This window comes from Salvelinus sp. IW2-2015, unplaced genomic scaffold (assembly GCF_002910315.2).
Source record: "Salvelinus sp. IW2-2015 unplaced genomic scaffold, ASM291031v2 Un_scaffold5570, whole genome shotgun sequence".
In the NCBI taxonomy this organism is placed as follows: Eukaryota; Metazoa; Chordata; class Actinopteri; order Salmoniformes; family Salmonidae; genus Salvelinus; species Salvelinus sp. IW2-2015.
Genome location: NW_019946835.1, coordinates 17,718 through 27,253, shown reverse-complemented (window position 1 = coordinate 27,253; position 9,536 = coordinate 17,718).

The window sequence follows — 9,536 nt, the reverse complement described above, 5'->3', positions numbered from 1 at the left end:
AGGAGTGGTAATGTTGGTGTCCCAAGTGGCACCCTATTCCCTACATAGTGCACTACTTTTGACCAGAGCCCTATGATACCCTAATCCCTACATAGTGCACTAATTTGACCAGAGCCAATAGGTATTGCACTAGGGACTAAAGGGGCAATTTGGGAGATAGCCAATGTCTGTTTTCAAAAAGACCATCTTGGAGGCATCCATCATGAGCATCTTGAGACATACCACTCTGACAGAGGAGTGATAATATCTCTCAAAGAGAACATCCATATTTGGTGTTCATCTAGACAGATATTCAGTACTTAGTCGTCCCCACGTCTCCCCTATGAAAAGAACTGAAAGAACGTCCACATGTGTTATTACAGATAATCAATAACAAACGTGTACTGCAGTGGTTGGCTTCTGTTCAAGGGAGAGTACTTAGAGACTGCTCTCACAGCTAGGAGGTAATGTATGTGTTGTAAAAGCTGCATTTTATTTCACCCGGCCGCGTTGGAAACAGCAGCCCCAGCTAGCGACACCTCAGAGTTTAGAGTTTTTCTCCACGCGCCTGACACACAGTTCATACTTAATAAGCAATAAGGCCAGAGGGGGTGTGGTATATGGCCAATATACCGCGGCTAAGGGCTGTTCTTTGCCACAACATAAATCTAAAACATAAATCTAAGTAATCCACCAAAAGTAATTATTTATCATGAGAGGGTCATAAACAATAACTAGTAATGCTGCATACTGTTTGAAAGGGTTAAAATATCACCTTTCTAGATTTAAAAAATAAATACATTGCTGAGGTGTAGTCACTGTTGAGGACACAAGCTCAAGTACACAGCACAAATGTGACACATATAAAAATATGAAATATTCTATATGATGCATTTCCTATTCAACAAAACTGAATGAATAGGGCTTGAATTGACTTATGCTTTCTAAACATAGCATAATCAAAATATTAAACGACTAACTATAAGATTTCACCTTCCTTATAACTGTAAAATACACAATTGTATGTTTAATGTTAGAAAACATTTTTCGTCTTTCTTGATCATAACGTCTCTGTGAATGTCTCACGGAGCTCTAGCTTGACTTCCTGAACTCGTTAGGATTAATGAGTATACATCGATCGCTCCATGTGCTCCGGAGATGAAACCACTGTCTCCTGCTGCTCTAAGATGTAACGATTACAAGCATGTGCTTTGTCATTGGCTGTGATGTAGGGTTCAGCCAGAGGTTGAATGACATGGAAGGAGTGATATCTCAGCTTCAAGTGGTTTCAGATTTCACACATCCTACTCTACACGGGCTCAGAAAAATACTACTGTGTCCATGGGAACCAGGGCTGTTGCTCAATGCAAGTCATTTCGATCTACAGTATTCACAGATCGATTTATAAGCTAAAATGCTGGTCAGAACTGGTACCAGAACCACATACATCTAAGAGGATTTATAGTCCTACTCCAGTCTCCTTTTCAGCTCATTTATCACCTGACTCCCTTAACAGAATGTACATCTCAGTAGGTGGTCCAGGTGTCCTCTGATATGACACAAGTGATGGGGGGGTTATGTTCCTCAGGCAAGGGGAGGCCGAAGACAGATTTCACCATCAGACCAACACCACAATGTTTTCAATTGTGTCAAAAAAAAACACTATTTTGCTCAAAAATGTAATTTTTTACATTTAAAGGAAAAATCGACCCAAAACCACTCATTCCTTTAAATTACAGTGTTAAATGACACGAATATGTGAGAACGATATTTTTTGTGAACAAATGTTTCATTTTCAAATCAAACTTTGTCACATTCGCCGAATACAACAAGTACCAACAGTGCAGTTCAAGAAGAGTTAAGAAAATATTTACCAAATAGACTAAAGTAAAAAATTATAAAAAGTAACACAATAAAATAACAATAACAAGGGCTATATCAGGGTCAATGTGCGGGGGTACATGTTAGTTAAGTAATTTGTACATGTAGGTAGGGGTGAAGTGACTATGCGTAGATAATAAACAGCGAGTAGCAGCAGTGTACAACACAAATGGGAGGGTCACTGTAAATAGTCCGGTGGCCATTTGATTAGTTGTTCAGCAGTCTTATGGCTAGGGGGTAGAAGCTGTTGAGGAGCCTTTTGGTCCTAGACTTGGCGCTCCAGTACTGCTTGCCGTGTGGTAGCAGAGAGAACAGTCTATAACCTGGGTGACAGGAGTCTCTGACAATTTTTTGGGCTCCCTCTGACACCGCCTATTATATAGGTCCTGAATGGCAGTAAGCCCAGTGATGTACTGCGGCATTGTAATAAGGTTGATAGACATACGGAAAACCGTTGTGGAAATCTGTTGCAGCTCAAGTCGATTACAAAATCCACAATGCAATGCAAACTCTCTATGGGTTGGCTAGCTAGATAGCTAGGTAGATAGCAAATGTAGCTACACGCAATAATACCAAAGACAATATCAGCATGTAACGTAGCTAGTTAGTGCAGTTTGTTTAGCGATTTACAGCTATCAATTTAGGAGTCTACAATGTCACCGTGTTTAACCTGCAGATCGACGTACCTCACAGAGTGGAGTCTAACATTCACAACGGCAGATATACTTGTGAAGGATGGGAAACATTGCTGAGTCACCTCTAAAACAAACTATTATTAAGTAATGGTCACTGAATCCCTCTCCAAAACAGACTATTATTAAGTAATGGTCACTGAGTCACCTCTAAAACAGACTATATTAAGTAATGGTCACTGAGTCACCTCTCCAAAACAAACTATTATTAAGTAATGGTCACTGAGTCACCTCTCCAAAACAAACTATTATTAAGTAATGGTCACTGAGTCACCTCTAAAACAGACTATTATTAAGTAATGGTCACTGAGTCACCTCTCAAACAACTATTATTAAGTAATGGTCACTGAGTCACCTCTAAAACAGACTATTATTAAGTAATGGTCACTGAGGCACCTCCAAAACAAACTATATTTAAGTAATGGTCACTGAGGCACCTCTCTAAAACAGACTATTATTAAGTAATGGTCACTGAATCACCTCCCAAAAACAAACTATTATTAAGTAATGGTCACTGAGCACTCTAAAACAAACTATATTAGTAATGGTCACTGAGGCACCTCTCTAAAACAGACTATTATTAAGTAATGGTCACTGAGTCACTCTAAAACAAACTATTATTAAGTAATGGTCACTGAGTCACCCTAAAACAGACTATTATTAAGTAATGGTCACTGAGTCACCTCTAAAACAAACTATTATTAAGTATGGTCACTGAGTCACCGCTAAAACAGACTATTATTAAGTAATGGTCACTGAGTCACCTCTCCAAAACAAACTATTATTAAGTAATGGTCACTGAGGCACCTCTCTAAAACAGACTATTATTAAGTAATGGTCACTGAGTCACCTCTAAAAACAAACTATTATTAAGTAATGGTCACTGAAGTCACCGGCTAAAACGACTATTATTAAGTAATGGTCACTGAGTCACCGCTAAAACAGACTATTATTAAGTAATGGTCACTGAGTCACCTCTCCAAAACACACTATTATTAAGTAATGGTCACTGAGTCACCTCTAAAACAGACTATTATTAAGTAATGGTCACTGAGTCACCTCTAAAACAGACTATTATTAAGTAATGGTCACTGAATCACCTCTAAAACAGACTATTATTAAGTAATGGGCACTGAATTACCTCTCCAAAAACACATCGAAATCATCAATGGCCTTTATCATATATTGACATCATGTATTTCACCAATAACCAGGTATATGTAATATTTCCAATCTAGTATTCGACTATGTCATATTCAAATTTGTATATATATTTTAGAGTGAGTGAGGTGCCTCTTACTTAGAGGGAAACCACACCAGTGACTGCCATTTAATTACAGATTTAGATGAAACAGGTGTCTGTTTACCTTGTTTAATTTGGAGCTCTGGCACCATGGTGTAGAATCTCCTCCAACCGGGGTGGACACTCACTCCTGGCAAGCTCGCCAAATGTCGGGGTAGGTTCCTTGTTCCTTGTCAATCATTGGCTTATTGTTGAAATCAGCAGTCAGACAATATTTTCTTTTAAGTGAATCAATCAAACCTTTATTAATTCAATAGCAGACAGAAGTTGACAATGGAAACACAGCATGTATGTTTCAGAGTAAGTTTGCAAAATAAAACAGGTGAAAGTGGCTTTAATATACTTGCAGTTGACCCCTAGTGATGTAACTGCYTACGTCAACACCTTCTACTCATGAGACCAAGCCCATGCATATACAGTTATACAAACTTGCAGGAGAAAACAGTAGTCCAGCGTTTTCTAAGGGCTCAGCAGGAATTTTCAATTCCCGTGTGGCTTACAGTGGTATGTCTGACTTGTCTCTTATCTCTTTACTCCCCTGCAAGTGTGTGTCTATGTATGTCTTTTAGTCTTGAGGAGCTTTCTCACAGACACCCTGTTTTGACCGCAATGGCTCACACATCTGCTCAGACCGTTTCTTATAAGAGGCAAGACTAGAAAAGAAATGTGGAACAGTATTAAACCTTATAATGCATATGTATAGATATATTGTTAATCTGTAGTCCAGGATCCTGTAAATGTAGTAGGGGAGGGGTCTTATAGCCCTTCCCCTTCTATTAATACAACATAAGCATAATCAATTATTATAATACATCAATCATTTGGTGCAGCCCCTATCATGACCCCAAGGTGACCCTCATCACACCGTGATGTATTTAGAATTCATGGCTAACACAGCATTCTGCAGCGATACGCCATCCCATCTGGTTTTGGCTTAGTGGCACTATCATTTGTTTTTCAACAGCGACAATAAGCCAACACACCTCCAGGCTTGTGTAAGGGCTATTTTACCAAGAAGGAGAAGTGATGCATGCTGCATCAGAGGACCTGGCCTCAACAATCCCCCAAAATCAACCAAATTGACATGGTTTTGGGATTGAGTGGGACTGCAGAGTGAAGGAAAAGCAGCTACCCAGTCCTAAACAAGCAGGGCTAGCCATCTATCAAACATACCCAGTCCTAACCAGCAGGGCTAGCCTCTATCAAACATACCCAGTCCTAACCAGCAGGGCTAGCCATCTATCAAACATACCCAGTCCTAACCAGCAGGGCTAGCCATCTATCAAACATACCCAGTCCTAACCAGCAGGGCTACCATCTATCAAACATACCCAGTCCTTAACCACAGGGTAGCCATCTATCAAACATACCCAGTCCTAACCAGCAGGGCTAGCCATCTATCAAACATACCCAGTCCTAACCAGCAGGGCTAGCCATCTGTCAGTGCTTCTACAGCATTGTCTAAGCTAATGAGCTGTTACAGAACACTACATGTATAGCGACACAGCTCTATGCCGTCCTCTGACATCCACCCACCCACACGTAAAACATCTGTCATACTCTGACATCCACACACTGGTTGCATTACAATAACCTCTCCTTTCCCCCAAAGTGTACACTTGTTCAATGCTCCACATGGATTTGACAGGAAATGACTTGTATTTGGAAACTCCATCCATGCTTTAAACTTGTGGGGCATAGTGAACCCGTGTGCACTTCCTCCAGTGTGTAGATCACTACTTGCCCTGTCAGCATTTTCTGTAAAAACTGTTCACCACTGGAACCAACTTCCAGAAGGCCTCACATGAGTGGCTAGTGTTGGGGACAGCTAGTGTTGGRGACAGCTAGTGTTGGGGACAGCTAGTGTTGGGGACAGCTAGCGTTGGGGACAGCTAGCGTTGGGGACAGCTAGCGTTGGGAACAGCTAGTGTTGGGGACAGCTAGCGTTGGGGACAGCTAGTGTTGGGGACAGCTAGTGTTGGGGAGATCACAGAACAAGTTACAAAGTGGTTTAACCAACAGTAGGGTTGTAGACACGGATCAACCTTTTGCTGTTATTTGGTACTTTTTATTGATTGCATTTTTTCTTCAGTAACATCACTATGTTATACTGAGACAGTCTCATGGTGATGAAGAACACAGCAGTACTAACAGGACAGGGTCAGTAACATCACTATGTTATACTGAGACAGTCTCATGGTGATGAGGAACACAGCAGTAGAGAGGAGGCCTACTGCCCTGTTGGACAACAGACAGATATCAGCATGACTCTCAGTGGACCAACAATCTGTCCTTCCACCTGAAGTTTGCAGTTTTCACTACTTCCCAAATGTAAAAGCATTGGATCGGTGGAGGGAGTTGGGCTACAGAGAGTTGACACCATTGGATCGGTAGAGGGAGTTGGGTTACAGGGAGTTGACACCATTGGATCTGTAGAGGGAGTTGGGTTACAGGGAGTTGACACCATTGGATCTGTAGAGGGAGTTGGGCGACAGAGAGTTGACACCATTGGATCTGTAGAGGGAGTTGGGCTACTGAGAGATGACACCATTGGATCGGTAGAGGGAGTTGGGCTACAGAGAGAAAACCAGCAGGCTAGCCATCTATCAAACATACCCAGTCCTAACCAGCAGGGCTGCCATCTATCAAACATACCCAGTCCAAACCAGCAGGGCTAGCCATCTATCAAACTACCCAGTCTAACCAGCAGGGCTAGCCATCTATCAAACATATCCAGTCCTAACCTAGCCATCCTATCAAACACTACCCAGTCCTAACCAGCAGGTAGCCATCTATCAAACATACCCAGTCCTAACCAGCAGGGCTAGCCAGCTGTCAGTGCTTCTACAGCATTGTCTAAGCTAATGAGCTGTTACAGAACACTACATGTATAGCGACACAGCTCTATGCCTCTCTGACATCCACCCACCCACACGTAAAACATCTCTGTCATACTTTGCATCACCACACACTGGTTGCATTACAATAACCTTCCTTTCCCCAAAGTGTACACTTGTTCAATGCTCACATGGATTTGAACAGAAATGACTTGTATTGGAAACTCCATCCATGCTTTACTTGTGGGGCATAGTGAACCCGTGTGCACTTCCTCCAGTGTGTAGATCACTACTTGCCCTGTCAGCATTTTCTGTAAAATGTTCACCACTGGACCAACTTCAGAAGGCCTCACATGAGTGGCTAGTGTTGGGGACAGCTAGTGTTGGGGACAGCTAGTGTTGGGGACAGCTGTAGTGGTTGGGGACAGCTAGCGTTGGGGACAAGGTTGGGACAGCTAGTGTTGGGGACAGCTAGTGTTGGGAACAGTGTGGGGACAGCTAGTGTTGGGGACACTAGTGTTGGGGACAGCTAGTGTGGGGACAATAGTGTGGGGACAGTTAGTGTTGGGACAGCTAGTGTTGGGACTTAGCTAGTGTTGGACACTAGTGTTTGGGACAGTTATTGGTTGGACAGTTAGTGTTGGGGACAGTTAGTGTTGGCAGCAGCTTAGTCGTTGGGGACAGTTTAGTGTTGGGTTAGACAGCTAGATGTTGGGACAGCTAATGTGGGACAGCTAGTGTTGGGGACAACTAGTGTTGGGAAGACTAGTGTTGGAGGACACACTAGTGGTTTGGGGACAGTTAGTGAGAGGAGGAGTTGGCTACAAGAGAGAATCACACATTGGATCTGTAGAGAGTTTGGGCTACAGAGAGAGACACCATTGGATCTGTAGGAGGGGATTGGGCACAGAGAGGTTGACACCATTGGATCGGTAGAGGGAGTTGGGCTACAGAGAGTTGACACCATTGGATCTGTAGAGGGAGTTGGGCTACAGAGAGTTGACACCATTGGATCGGTAGAGGGAGTTGGGCGACAGAGAGTTGACACCATTGGATCGGTAGAGGGAGTTGGGCTACAGAGAGTTGACACCATTGGATCGGTAGAGGGAGTTGGGCTACAGTGAGTTGACACCATTGGATCGAAGAGGGAGTTGGGCACAGAGAGTATGACACCATGGGATCGGTAGGGGAGTTGGGCGACAGAGGATTGACACCATTGGATCGGTGGAGGGAGTTGGGCTACAGGGAGTTGACACCATTGGATCTGTGAGGGAGTTGGGCTACAGGGAGTTGACACCATTGGATCGGTAGAGGGAGTTGGGCGACAGAGAGTTGACACCATTGGATCGGTAGAGGAGTTGGGCGACAGAGAGTGACACCATTGGATCGGTAGAGGGAGTTGGGCGACAGAGAGTTGACACCATTGGACTCGGTAGAGGAGTTGGGCACAGAGAGATGACACCTATTGGATCGGTAGAGGTGAGTTGGGCGACAGAGAGTTGACACCATTGGATCGGTGGAGGGAGTTGGGCTACAAGAGAGTTGACACCATTTTTCTTATACCAGCCATGTCCTTTCAAATCAGTGAAGGTATGTGCTCACTTTGGGAGGAAATTGATACTATTGGGACCCAATTTCTGGATAGGTAGCAGCACAAAGAGGGTATACATTGCCCTCTAGTGTAGAAGACATGAACTACATCCCAAACAGAGAGTCTGGCCCTGACCTAAAAGGACACACACACAAATAATAAAAACATTGTTTTTCACAAATGAAAGGAACTTGATTGAACCCCCTATAGTCTAAGGTCCGCGGGGCTGGGTTTCTATTAAGCTAACATATGGAATTGTTTTAAAGATGGTCAAATGATTTGGAATTTCAGGACCCTTATAGGTGCAGTACATGAGCAGACTGTAGCTTGATCCATCAGGAAGACCTGCCTCCCCTGTACCCATCAGGAGAGCAGCCTCACCTGTACCCGTCAGGAGAAGACCTGACTCACCTGTAACCCAGGAGAGACCTGACTACCTGTACCACTCAGGAGAGACCTGACTCACCTGTACCATCAGGAGAGACATGACTCCCTGTACCCTCAGGGAGACGACCATGACTCACCTGTACCCATCAGGAGAGACCAGCCTCACCTGTACGCCATCAGTAAAGAGACCTGACTAACCTGTACCTCACGGAGAGACCTGACTCACTGTACATCAGGAGAGACCTGGCTCACCCTGTACCCATCAGTAGAAGACCTGACTCACCTGTACCCTATCAGGAGAGACTGATCACCTGTTACCCTTCAGGAGAGACTGACTCACCTGTACCCATCAGAGAGAGACCTGACTCACCTGTACCCATCAGGAGAGACCTGACTCAGCCGTACCGCATCAGGAGAGACCTGACTCCACCTGTACCCATCAGGAGAGCCTGACCACCTGTACTCCTTCAGTAGAGACTTGACTCACCTGTACCCGTCAGGAGAGACATGACTCACTGTACCCGCCAGGAAGAGACATGACTCACCTGTATCCGTCAGGAGAGACATGACTCACCTGTACCCATCTCAGTAGAGAACTTGACTCACCTGTACCCGTCAGGAGAGACATGACTCACCTGTACCCATTCAGGAGAGACCATGCCTCACCTGTACCCCATCAGGAGAGACCTGACTCACTGGTACCCATCAGGAGAGACCTGACTCACCTGTACCATCAGGAGAGACCTGACTCACCTGTCACCATCAGGAGAGACCTGACTCACTGTACCCGTCAGTAGAGACTTGACTCACCTGTACCCGTTCAGGAGAAACATAGACTCACCTGTACCCGTCAGCGAGGAACATGA